The sequence below is a fragment of the Canis lupus genome, chromosome 7, assembly GCF_003254725.2.
Source record: "Canis lupus dingo isolate Sandy chromosome 7, ASM325472v2, whole genome shotgun sequence".
NCBI classification, from domain to species: Eukaryota; Metazoa; Chordata; class Mammalia; order Carnivora; family Canidae; genus Canis; species Canis lupus.
The window spans coordinates 29,175,470-29,187,131 of record NC_064249.1 but is presented as its reverse complement, the minus strand read 5'-3'; the positions used below and the strand labels follow the sequence as shown (position 1 = coordinate 29,187,131).

Genomic DNA, 11,662 nt, shown 5'->3' with positions numbered 1-11,662 from the left:
TGTATCTGTCCAAACCCACAGAATGTACAATACCTAATGTAAGCAATGGACTTTGAGTGGTTATGATATATGACTATAGTTTCAGCAGTTGTAACAAATGCAGCACTGGGGGTGGGGGGGTGGTCGTGATGAGAATGGTAGGGGCAGAGAGGATACAAGAAATCTCTGTAGATATATTTTGCTGTAAAACTAAAACTGCTAAACCTAAAACTGCTCTAAAATTAATGTCTTAAAAAATGATGAACATGGGGACATCTGGGTGGCTCGGTCAGTTAAGTACCCAACTCTTGATTTCAGTGTGGGTCCTGATCTCGGGGATCGAGCCCTGAGTGGGGCTCCGGGCTCAGCAGGGAGTCTGCTTGAGATTCTCTTTTTCCCTCTCCCTCGGCCCCCCAACACACATGCACACTGCACTCATATTCTTTTTCTCTCTCAAATAAATAAATTAATTTAAAAAGTAATGGGCTATTGGAGTGTAGGGAAAAAATAACTCACAGATTAGGGGTACCACTTTTCTTCAGGGCAGTTTGAAGATGTCTATCAAGAGCCTTAAAGTAAGAATACCCTCTGACCAAGCAATTCCACTTTAGACATTTACCACAAGTAAATAATGAAGGATATGCACAAAGATGTCATCTTAAAGTTGTATATTGAGCCACATTATCATTTATAAGAGATAAAAATCAGAAGCAACTTAACCCTTAGCGTATCAGTGAAATAAATGTGTATGAACTATAGCCATTATAATAATGTTGCAAATTAATATTTAGCAACATGGAAAGTTATTTGCAACACATTAGTAGAAAAAACCAGGTTGGAGAAAATGTGCAGAAAACAACATAATTAGTATTATTACATAGTACTTTTAGTATTATTAGTAGTAGTATTTAGAGAGTTCTGTGGGGAATACAGCAAGGTGATAAAGGCAGTTATCTCTGGGTGATAGAACTATGGACGTAACTTTCTATTCTTTCATAATAGTTATATGGGCTTTTTTTTACCGAAGATATAGATGTTATTTTTTATTTTCAAAATCTTTAAGATGAGTCAATAATGGGAGAAGACAGAGATTGTTCGGACTGTAGTAAATATGGTAAGTAAGAGGTTCTGAATGAACCTGCATGTTTAGTGTATGCTACTTTATGCAATAGATGTGTACAAATTGAGTTGCATTCTCCATTATGCTAATGGAAGAAAAAGCTGTAAGAAGCAATAACGATTCATTTAATAATGTGAATAACTATTGCTCCCTGTTTCCATTTTAGAAGTTCACATCTTTTTAACTTTTAGATTTGCTTAAAGCAGACAACACCCAAATAATTATTCTTTTGTTATATCCTGGCCAAGTGGTTCATCTCAATCGTGTGAAGAGAGCCCTAGGTGTGTGTTGTGTTTTTACTTTCTCAATTTGCAGGGCGTAATCCCTTTCTCCACCATTCTGCAGACAGCCTAGAAGAACAGAATTCACATGCTAGCAGAATTTGGTTGTCTTCTGGAATAACTGAGACTCACATGCATAAGCCGTCAGTGTGAGTCTGACTCTTACATACTCTGATCAGGAAAGGCAGCCATCTCCAGGTGGAGGAAAACAAAGCAGCCACGTGTGGGTAAAATCGACCACTCGGAACATCCCTTGAAACACATGAAGAAAAATATCTCGAATGCACCCGTCTCCAGAGTGCTGGAGCTGTAGGTGTGGGTCACCTTGGCCTGGCACTGTCCCTGTCTAAAGAAACAGTGAAGCTGAAGCTCAGACAGGGTTACTTGCCCAATGTCATGTCCATACTCACTAGTGAGGATCTGATTAGAATCCTTTGTCTCCCACAAGTGCCAGCGGCTCTTATAAATAAAGCAGACCGTGTGGTATAATGAAAACACTACCAGAGTAGGAGTCGGGAACCCTGGATTTCCAAGCTGGCTTTGTCACTTAAATAGCCAGGTGTCCTCTGGCAGGCACCTACCCCTTTGGGGACTGTGCCTCTTTGCTTACCACATAAGGAGCTTCTACTGGAAAACATTTAAAGACTCTGCAGATCAAATACCTATAGTTTCTAAGTAGCTCATACCTTCCGCTGCCCTGGTCCTTTGGGTTTAGTCCTTGCAGGCATTCTTGCCCTTCTAGACTCCTTCCATCCAGAGTTCCTTTGTACACACCTATCCCGTGATCTCCAAGCTGTGCAAGGTCAGAAGAAAGTCCCATGAGCTGCAAAGCAGGTGCTAAAACATTTCCCATGTTGCTGTGACTATTTTAGCTAAGAGTCATGTTATTTTTTTTCTGCCTAAGTAGATTAACTAGGCACACATATGTTGGTAGACAGAACACCACTGAATACACCCTGCAGAGCAAACAGAAGTTTAATTTCCCTTAAACAGACATCAAGTGCCTGCAGATGTATGAAGCCAGGAAGAGTGATTCCTTAGGTAGCCAGCCTCTCCCAGGAGAAGGGGCTACCCAGGTCCTGACCCAGAGAGGAGGAAGAACTTGGGGATGGGAAGAGTCCTGACACATTCAGCTAAACCAAATGGCAGCCCAAATGAAAGGAGAGACAGGGAGAACTGGGTTGTGTTAGAAATCAATTTTCAACTTCAGTTAACTTTATTGGCATGACAAGGTAGACACATTGCCAAAGTCAATACAGTAGATCTGTGTGCCTAAGGCAGGTTTTGGTGCTAATGGAGGTTTTAATGCCAGACATTATGTCCTCTGAATGTTTCCTAATGTCCTTCTTTGTCTCCAGCTGCCACATGTTGTGGCTATGATCTTGCTACTGAAGGTCACAGAATTAAGTTTTGGGCATTGAAATCAAACTTATGGTAAGGGTCTTCTTTCCTAAAACCCTTTTATACTCTTGGGAAACCTCGTGAACTTATATTTTATTTATTGTATAGTACACAATAATAAACATAAGCAAGTATTTTCAGATAGGATATTTTTAAAATACTTCATTTCCTAGGCAGGTTTTTAAAGTAAAAGATATCAGTAAGAAAACTACTTAAAATTTCCTTATCAAAAATTCTTGCTATAATGTTTACACTTTTGGTAGGCATATAATAAAACTGTTAATATCTAGAATCTTTTTTTAAAAAAAATATTATTTATTAAGAGAGAAGAAGAGTGCACATGGGCAGGGGGGAGGACAGAGGGAGAAGAAGCAGACTCCTTGCTTAACAGGGAGCCCGAATATCCAGGGTCCTTCTTTGAGCAAAGCACCTCCATTCAGAGGAGAAATGGGGAAATGACTTATTTCTGGCTGGGCAATTTTTTTTTTTCTTCATGATCTTAGTGGCATAGATACGCATTACATTATTTCTACCAGGAGCCCAGCCCAAGCTGCCAGGCCAAGAAGCACTTACAGGCAATAGATAAAATCAGATTATGAATAGATCATGATTCTGCCCAGCAAGTATGCAATAATGGATAAGTTTAATGTTTAAACAAATATTTGTTTTAAAGGAGGTAAAAGGTGACAGTACAACATATGTTTCAGATATAATACAGATATGGCATTTTCAGATACAGCACAGGTATTGCATAAACCTATAATTTGGAGCACATAACCTATAGACAAAACATTACCTTCCATTGGTGGCAACAGGCACTAATTATAGGGGTACAATTTCTCATAAGCTTTCTGTATTAAATAATTGAATGAATGAATACACTGCAAAATCTAAATTATTTAAGCTGTAAATAAAGTACACTATTAAATCAGTGTAATTCCTCTCATTTTGCAAAAACTGAGATCGAGATATTTTTGTTTTCATGTTTGCTCAGGTCAACATTTGACAACTGACATGATACTAGAATTCAGGTGTCTCAATTCAGAACAGTGAATGTTCCACTATAGAAGGATCCTATTGCATACTTGGTTTCTGTACTTTGCCCTTGACATATTCATAAAAGTTAAAACTTAAGTCCATAAAGAGGCCAATGTCCACCAACAATAAATAAACCAATACATTTTACCTATTTTCCACTACCAACAATTTAGTTGTTCGTCTGACAGTTCTAAGTAAAGGCGCTGATTGGCTGGTGGGTTGGTTGGGTTGGTTGATTAAAGATACCTTGCAATTTAATTTAGAAACCAAGGAGTAATTGAAGCCTTCTTCATTCTGTAGGTTTAATAAGCATTTGCAAAGGAAGGTCACCATTATCACTAATACAATCACAATATCAGTTATATGAGAAAAAAGATATACATATAGGTATGATAGATATGTATCATATATATGACCAAATAGGATGCATATGCTACATAGATTATATATGTTGTACTATGTGTGTGCATATATACATATACTAAATGTTTAAGTAGTTCTTCAAAAATTGCCTTTATCAAAGTGATTCTGCATGGCTTGTGAGAGTGGAATAGTGGGACAGACTCGTTAAAGAACAAATAACACAAACAACTCAGCTTGAACTTTTCTTTTCCCCCTAGTCAAAGGCCTTTGGGAATTAACAAGTTCCCTGAGTCGGGATCTTAAGTATTTCTATACACTCCAAGTGTTCTTATGTTGAGATCCTCACTAGTTTTAAATGTATCCAAATTAGGAGACTGGGATGATGTTAAGGACTGGGATGAATCAGTTAGAAGCTCTATCCCCAAAGCATTAGGAGCTATTATCCAGAAGTGTAGCACATCATACTTTGATCAGGGAAATTAAAATATTCTCCCAAGATATTCTATTTGTAAAACATTTTCCAAATTGAATTCTAGTTGCAGAAATATTTTTGGCAAGTAAACAGCAGGGGGCTGAGAGCCTGGTCTATGCCAACTTTGCTGACTCCAACAGCCAGGATGGAAAGTCTGGGCAGAGGAGGATATGCAAGCACTGGTGGGACTGAGCCCATGTGAGCAGTGGGCAGCTGGTCTTTCGTCACTGAGCACTTCCTGTCTGCACTCCAGACTCCAAGGATAGAGTGTTGCTCCACTGAGAGGTGCCGGTTAAAGACAGAGAAGGTGAGGGGAGGAGAAAGAGGAACCAGGAATTGATGTCCTGGATAAGCTACACCCTCAGGCCCAGCAAATGTGAAGGAGGAGAGTAGAAGTCAGACACTGGGCCACCTAGAGCTCTCTCAGAGTCCACGCTGGAACCAGCCTGGTACCATTGCTGTACCTTGGTGTTATTATGAGCTGACCCAGCACTCATGGCTAGGTCTTGGTGTTCTGTTGAACAGAAGCAATTTCACATGAGAGCAGAGCAGGCCTCTCTGTGACTATGATGCCGCAAGACCCAAACAAGAGGGTTCTGTGATCATGTCTGAACAGACAAGAACACAAGCATCGTCTCAGCCCCCAAACGAGCCAATATACCCTCTCCTGACTAATAGGAATGACTGCTGTTCCTGTCCTGATTGCATCTTTAGCCTCACTCCAGTGAGCCTCCCCATCATAGAATTATCTCTGCTTCCTGGAAGCATTTGATTCAGAGCAAAGTCTTCTTCTTTAAGAAGAAGACTGACAAATCAACTGACAAGAGCAAGCCCAAGTCCTTCCTAAGTCCTTTCCAACACCTTCTTGCCCAAGCACCCTGCAGTTGCTCATAGTGCACATTCTCTCTCTGTGCAACCAGCAAGAAACACAACTTGTTCAGCTATAGGTGTGCTCCTGCCAGCCTGCAGCTGGAGGACCAGTGACAACAGTGTCTGTTCTGTGCCAAGCAGTGTGCTGACTTCTGGCCTTATAGATCTGAACAAAACAGTCCTATCCTAAGGGACATGCTCACAACCTGGAGGATGCAAGGAGCAGAGGGCAGAATGACCTCAAGAGTCATGACAAATCAAACGAAATTCAACAGGATGTCAAATAAATAACCCTAAGGGTGGTATGATATGGAGACTATGAAAGGATGGAGAACCCCATCAAGATCAAATGTATGTGAGACACTGGGGTGGCTCAGCAGTTGAGCATCTGCCTGGAGTCCCAGAATCAAGTCCCACATGGGGCTCCCTGCGTGGAGCCTGCTTCTCCCTCTGCCTATGTCTCTGCCACTCTCTTTCTGTGTCTTTCATGAATAAATAAATAAAATCTTTTTAAAAAATCAAATGTACTTAATTTTACAAACCTTAAAATTGCATCAAGTTTGAATGACTTGCAAATATATTTACAAATTTTAAGGCACCAAGGAAAGGCAAAATCCAGTCAAGTGATCAAAAACAGGAGCTGCAGACTTCCTTGAGAGAACAAAGGATTAGACAAAGTAGCCTGGGACCTGGGAGAGCCACCTCTGTAGTGTGAAAGCCTACAACTTTATAATCATTCAGAAAGTCCCATCAGGGTCCCTAGCAAGTCCTGGCCAACACTCTGCTGATAAGTTATGTGATAAACATCTTCCTTTAGGTAGGATGTGTGTTTCTTAACACCAGGAAGATTGAGAATTAGGTATAGAAAGACATGAGAGAGCCAAACCATTATATTTATAATGTTAAGGACTTTACATTGTGTATATTTGCCGTTTTGCTTATTTGTAATTTTTAAGAGAACTGGGCCAATTAGAGTGGTAGGTAGCCCCGCCCCTTATAATGCCAATTTATTTTATTTTATTTTTTTTAATAAAATAATTTTTATTGGTGTTCAATTTACCAACATACAGAATAACACCCAGTGCTCATCCTGTCAAGTGTCCCCCTCAGTGCCCGTCACCCACTCACCCCCACCCCCCGCTCTCCTCCCCTTCCACCACCCCCAGTTCGTTTCCCAGAGTTAGGAGTCTTTATGTTCTGTCTCCCTTTCTGATAATGCCAATTTAAAACACAATTGAGTAATTAATGCAAAGTTTTATGATTTTAAGTTGAATTCTTACTAAATTTATTGGAATGTATAGGAAAATCCTGGAACCTTATATTTATAAACTTAAATGTATGTAAGCATTGAAATACTCCAGAAAGCTTTGTTTGTTAATTCAAATATACATGTGTGTGTTGTATGTATGTATATGCATAATGTATCTGTATATAAAACTTATAATTGCAGCTTAATATATTTCTTCTATGGAGATTTTAAGATGTTTGGATAGCCACCAGACCTTCCCACATGGTATTTGCAGGAACAAGAGGTTTAACTCACTTCATTGATAGAACCTTTACAAGTAATTGCTAAGCTCTACCTAAGAAATAATTGTCTGTAGGCTGAACTAAAACAAATGTTTTTCTAGTTTTAGCTTTAAGAAGTGGAATATTGGGCAGCCCGGGTGGTTCAGCAGTTTAGCGCTGACTTCGGCCCAGAGTGTGATCCTGGAGACCCAGGATCCAGTCCCACGTTGGGCTCCCTCCATGGAGCCTGCTTCTCCCTCTGCCTGTGTCTCTGCCTCTCTTTCTCTGTGCCTCTCATGAATAAATAAATAAAATCTTTTTTTAAGTGGAATATTGATTTTTTAATCCAAAAAGTAAAACTTCAAATAATGTTTTCTACATACAAAGGACACCTAGACAAAAGATAGGTATCTAGAAACTCACGTGAATATAAGCAAACACTGTTGTGTGTGGTAAGTGCTGTCATGGGGAAAGAGAAAATGCTACATGGGAACAAGCAGGAGAGGTCATATCTGGTGGAACAAGATCCTTTGGGAGGAGGGATAGGGAGGAGGGACAAGTAAACCAAGAAAAAGGTGTGAGGAGGGAGGGAGAGAGGGTAGAGCCACAGGATGTTCACTCATTTACATATATCATGTGCCTAACTGGCAAAGCTAGGGGCCAGGGAGATTAGCAAACAAAACAAGATCCCTCCCCTCCCGGAGAAACCAGGGAAGAGGGAGCTCAGGGGTCTTGGAATAGAAAGAAATTCAGTGTCTAGACACCTGTCCCTGATGAGTTAGAAGGTGATCCCCCTAAGTTGCAGGGAGAGATGAGACTGCACTGACAGGTGCACACAAAGTCCCTACTTATGGGGTACAGGAAACCAGGAGGTTCTTAGCAAACCACGCCTTCCTTCTTCATTTTTTAACTTCTTTTTGCTTTGGGGATCAGAAGCCTATTTGTAAATCAAACATTTTAAACTTTCCTGAGGCTCAACCCCTGGAGATACGGAAGGAACTACCAACTGCTTAACCCAAAGGCCCCTGAAACCTGATTGGCCTGGCGGCAAATAAGCAGCTCATCTCTGCAGAAGCCTGAGGTCCCAGGCTGCAGAAACTGGCATGATTGTTCACAAAGGACCCCAAAGACCTGCAGGGGATGGACCTTATCTCTCAGGGTTGCTGAGCTTTGGCTGAATCTTCTGCAGATCACAGATCTTTTTAAAAGTGAAAATAGATCCTATTTTCTAAAGACCAAATGGTGAGTGAGGAGGTTGGGGGGCAGGGGTTGGGGACAGAAGGTCTAGGACGGTAGAAAGCAGTTTGCAAACTGATGAAGGAAGAATGAAGACAGTAAAGGCTGAGGATGACAGAGTTGGAGACCCCTGCAACCCACCTTGGAGTTTACACCTCTACAGGGGCTGTGGCTTTACCCATACACAGTATTTTGTAAGAGAATAGTAGATCTGGAATTTACAAAACTCATTTTCAATTTCATAGGCTACAGCCTTCAAATAATTCCACCCCACCTCTCATGTCTAATGGAACAGGTGTGTGTATCGGGGGAAGGATTGAGAAGGATTCCCTCCAAAAGTCCTTGGGATGCTGCAAAATAGATTTAAAGAGCCATCAGCCATAATTTCCTTCAGCGTGTACAGACTCTCTATATGTGTGTGCAACTTTGTCTGAGGTTATCGGGATATCGAAACCTCTCGCTCCTGCAAATACCATGTGGGATGATCTGGTGGCTATCTGAATATTATTTTAAAATCTCCATAGAAGAATTGCCCCTGTGTTTCATGTCAACAATTGTTGTGCCAAACTGCCTTTGACGTCCCTGGAGTTATCTGATCACCCAGATGACACTGAGCAGAGCTAGATGACTGGGAGTCAGCAGCTTAGCCCTCACATCTGCCCAAGGCCAGCAGCAGGAGTTCCAGGAGTTATATGACCTACCAAGTACATCCAGCCTACCATCTGTCATTGGCTTACCATGCCACCTTGGGTTACTGACTTCCCCATTCTGTGCCATCTGTGAAATGTGTATAATAGCACATCATGTCCTTCTGTCCCTCCTCTGTCCTCTCCTGCTCCTCCTCTCCCTCTCTCCCTCCCTTTATTCCTTCCTCCTCCTCCTCTTCCTTCTCTCTCTTTCATTCTCCCTTCCTCCCTCTCTTTGCCCCTCTGCCCTTTTCTCTCTCTCTTACAGAAGAAGATAATATGTCTGTAAAGTGCTTTGAGCTCCTTGGAGATAGAGGGTCTATAAATATAAGCTGTTATCACTGTTACCATGGAAACACAGAGAACTGTGCTCCATTGCTGCGTTTGCTGGGCATAATTCTGGCCTTCTTGCCCTGCTGCCTTCTTGAGGCTGTTAGACAATCAATGATTTTACAAAGCACTACAGCCAGGTAGGGGGCAGGGACCCAGGGCAGCACTTCTTTGCAACTCAGCTCCTCCTCACGTCATTCTTGAAAAATTGTGCTTCTATTTGCTGAAGCAGAGGATTAAGCAAAACTGGCCAGAGTCAGCTACTAATCCATCATGCCAATGACGACAGGTATAGGTACACCACCCAACCAAGGACCCAAAACTCTAACAAGGTTTGAGTTAGTTCCAGGCAAGGTTCAGGCAAGGAAGAATTCCAATGAGCTTCAGAAATAATATTACATCCATTTCCTAAATTTGCTCTGACTCCTGACTCCTCAACTTCAGAACCATGGCTAGCAAAATGTTGTGGTTAATAAGAGGGTGTGCCTTTCTGCCAGTCCATGGGCTTCTGGAAAACAGGAGCTATGTCTTTTTCATTATAGCATTTGCAAGGCCTAGTACAGGACCTGGCACATAGCATATGTGAAAAGAGATGAGTAAGTGGCTACCATTTTCTATTACACAGCTGAAAGTGCTGTTGACTAAGGCATATGCCATCAAATGTTGGCTTGGGTTCAAGTTCCATGTTTGCTTTCTGCCTCCTCACCCCCATCAGTGAGGCAATGATGCACTTCAGTGCTGCTTTCATGATTGGTCCTGGGAAAGTTGCTCTGCAGCTCAAAGTCTGATATGGGAAAGTAATGATCCTAATTGTTAACCAAACAACGGTGAAAGGTCTCATGCCAAAGGTAAGGAGTGGAAGCCTTGGGAAAGGTCATTAATCTTTGGAGGCAATGCTATGATCTCACAGGCAGTTTTCCAGCCTCAGATGAGCAAAGGCAAGGAAATCAGAATGGGATTTTAAGTCCAATAAATCCAAGAATTCAGTGCAAGAGCCTTGCTACTTACCAACTTCCCTGAGCCTCAAGACTTCCACCTGTAAAATTAGAATAATAGCACTTACCACGGGGTTGAGGTGATGGTTAAAGGAACTAAATATGTAAACTCGTAGGTCAGTGGCTGGCACCAGTCAATGATTAACATATGTTCATTCCGTTCCATTAGTTTGTTAATACGCGTGAAGAAAGTGGAATATTTTGAATAATGCATTTACTAGTTGATTCCAAAGGCCAGGCACTGGCCTTTCAGAGCCCACCAAGATGGGGCATGTGACAATCCTGCCTTTGATAGCAGGGGTGCAGAATTTAAGGGAAGAAAGAAAATACCCTGGTGCACACAGGGAGCCCAACAGAACAGCTACATAATTTACAGGGTCCAGTGCAAATTGAAAATGCAGAGCCACTTGCGTAAAAAGTATTAAAAATTTCAAGGGGGCAATAGCAGACCATTAAACCCTGTGTGACTGCACAGGCCCCACCCCACAAAGCCAGCCCCGGAGCCAGGGGCAGATAGAAGCTTCATGATATTACCAAATGCTGCTTTTGTCGTCGCTGTGGGTCTCATGCAGTCCAGAGGGCTGAATGGTTTCCACAAACTCCTTGGATACACTGAATTCATCTTCTGAGCTAAACCTAAGCTGTAGTAAAGGTCATTCCAGAAGGGAAAAGCCCATAAAAACAACAAAACTCTTTGGGAGCCGTTAATGATTGCATACGATGTGTTCCAAGGTTCAGAATGTTCTCATATCCTTATTCACGGGAATATGGAGGGGAGGTCAAATTATAAAGCATATGAAAGACATTCACCATTTATTCAACTGCTATCTAATAAGCCCCTGCTGTATACGACACATGGTGCTTGGCCATGTTAGGGAAACAGGGAGTGATTATCTTTATGAGGTCTAAAGTCCCTTTCAGTTCTAACATTTGAGGATTCCTTGACAAAGACCTGGCACCTACCTTTAAGAAACTTAAGTCTAGTGCAAAAACAAAATGAACTTGAAATTACTCTGTATAGAATGCTTTCAAATGGAGTATTTAAAATCTATCATTTATATTTATATATATATATGTGCTCCTACCTGCTAGGATTTTTATACAGTCATTCACCTAGATTTTCACTGAGCCCTTCAAAGATTGGGAGCACTGTGTTTCCTTTTGTTTTTTAAATCTGGTCATAAAACCAAGTCACAGGGAAGACAATGGATTCTCCAAGAGTCAAATAATAAGATTGTAGCAGAACATACATCCTTGAGATGAATTACTGAGTCCGTTCTGAGTGGTTCCCGTTCTTCTCCACTCTGTCCACCGATAAAGAATGCGATTAAAATGGGCCGTACTCCTTTCCTTGTTGCTGACGTACAACCCTTCATGGAAGA

General features: G+C 41.5%; 1 long non-coding RNA gene across 1 annotated transcript; it reads right to left on the bottom strand.

The window, feature by feature from the left end:
* Positions 1–2,066: 2,066 nt before the first annotated feature.
* On the bottom strand, positions 2,067–10,932 carry LOC125755378 (uncharacterized). The gene is made up of 3 exons (XR_007411722.1): positions 10,815–10,932; positions 10,294–10,321; positions 2,067–2,173 (listed from the first exon to the last, which is right to left on the bottom strand). It is a non-coding gene; the product is annotated as an uncharacterized LOC125755378 (long non-coding RNA).
* Between the last annotated feature and the right edge of the window lie 730 nt (positions 10,933–11,662).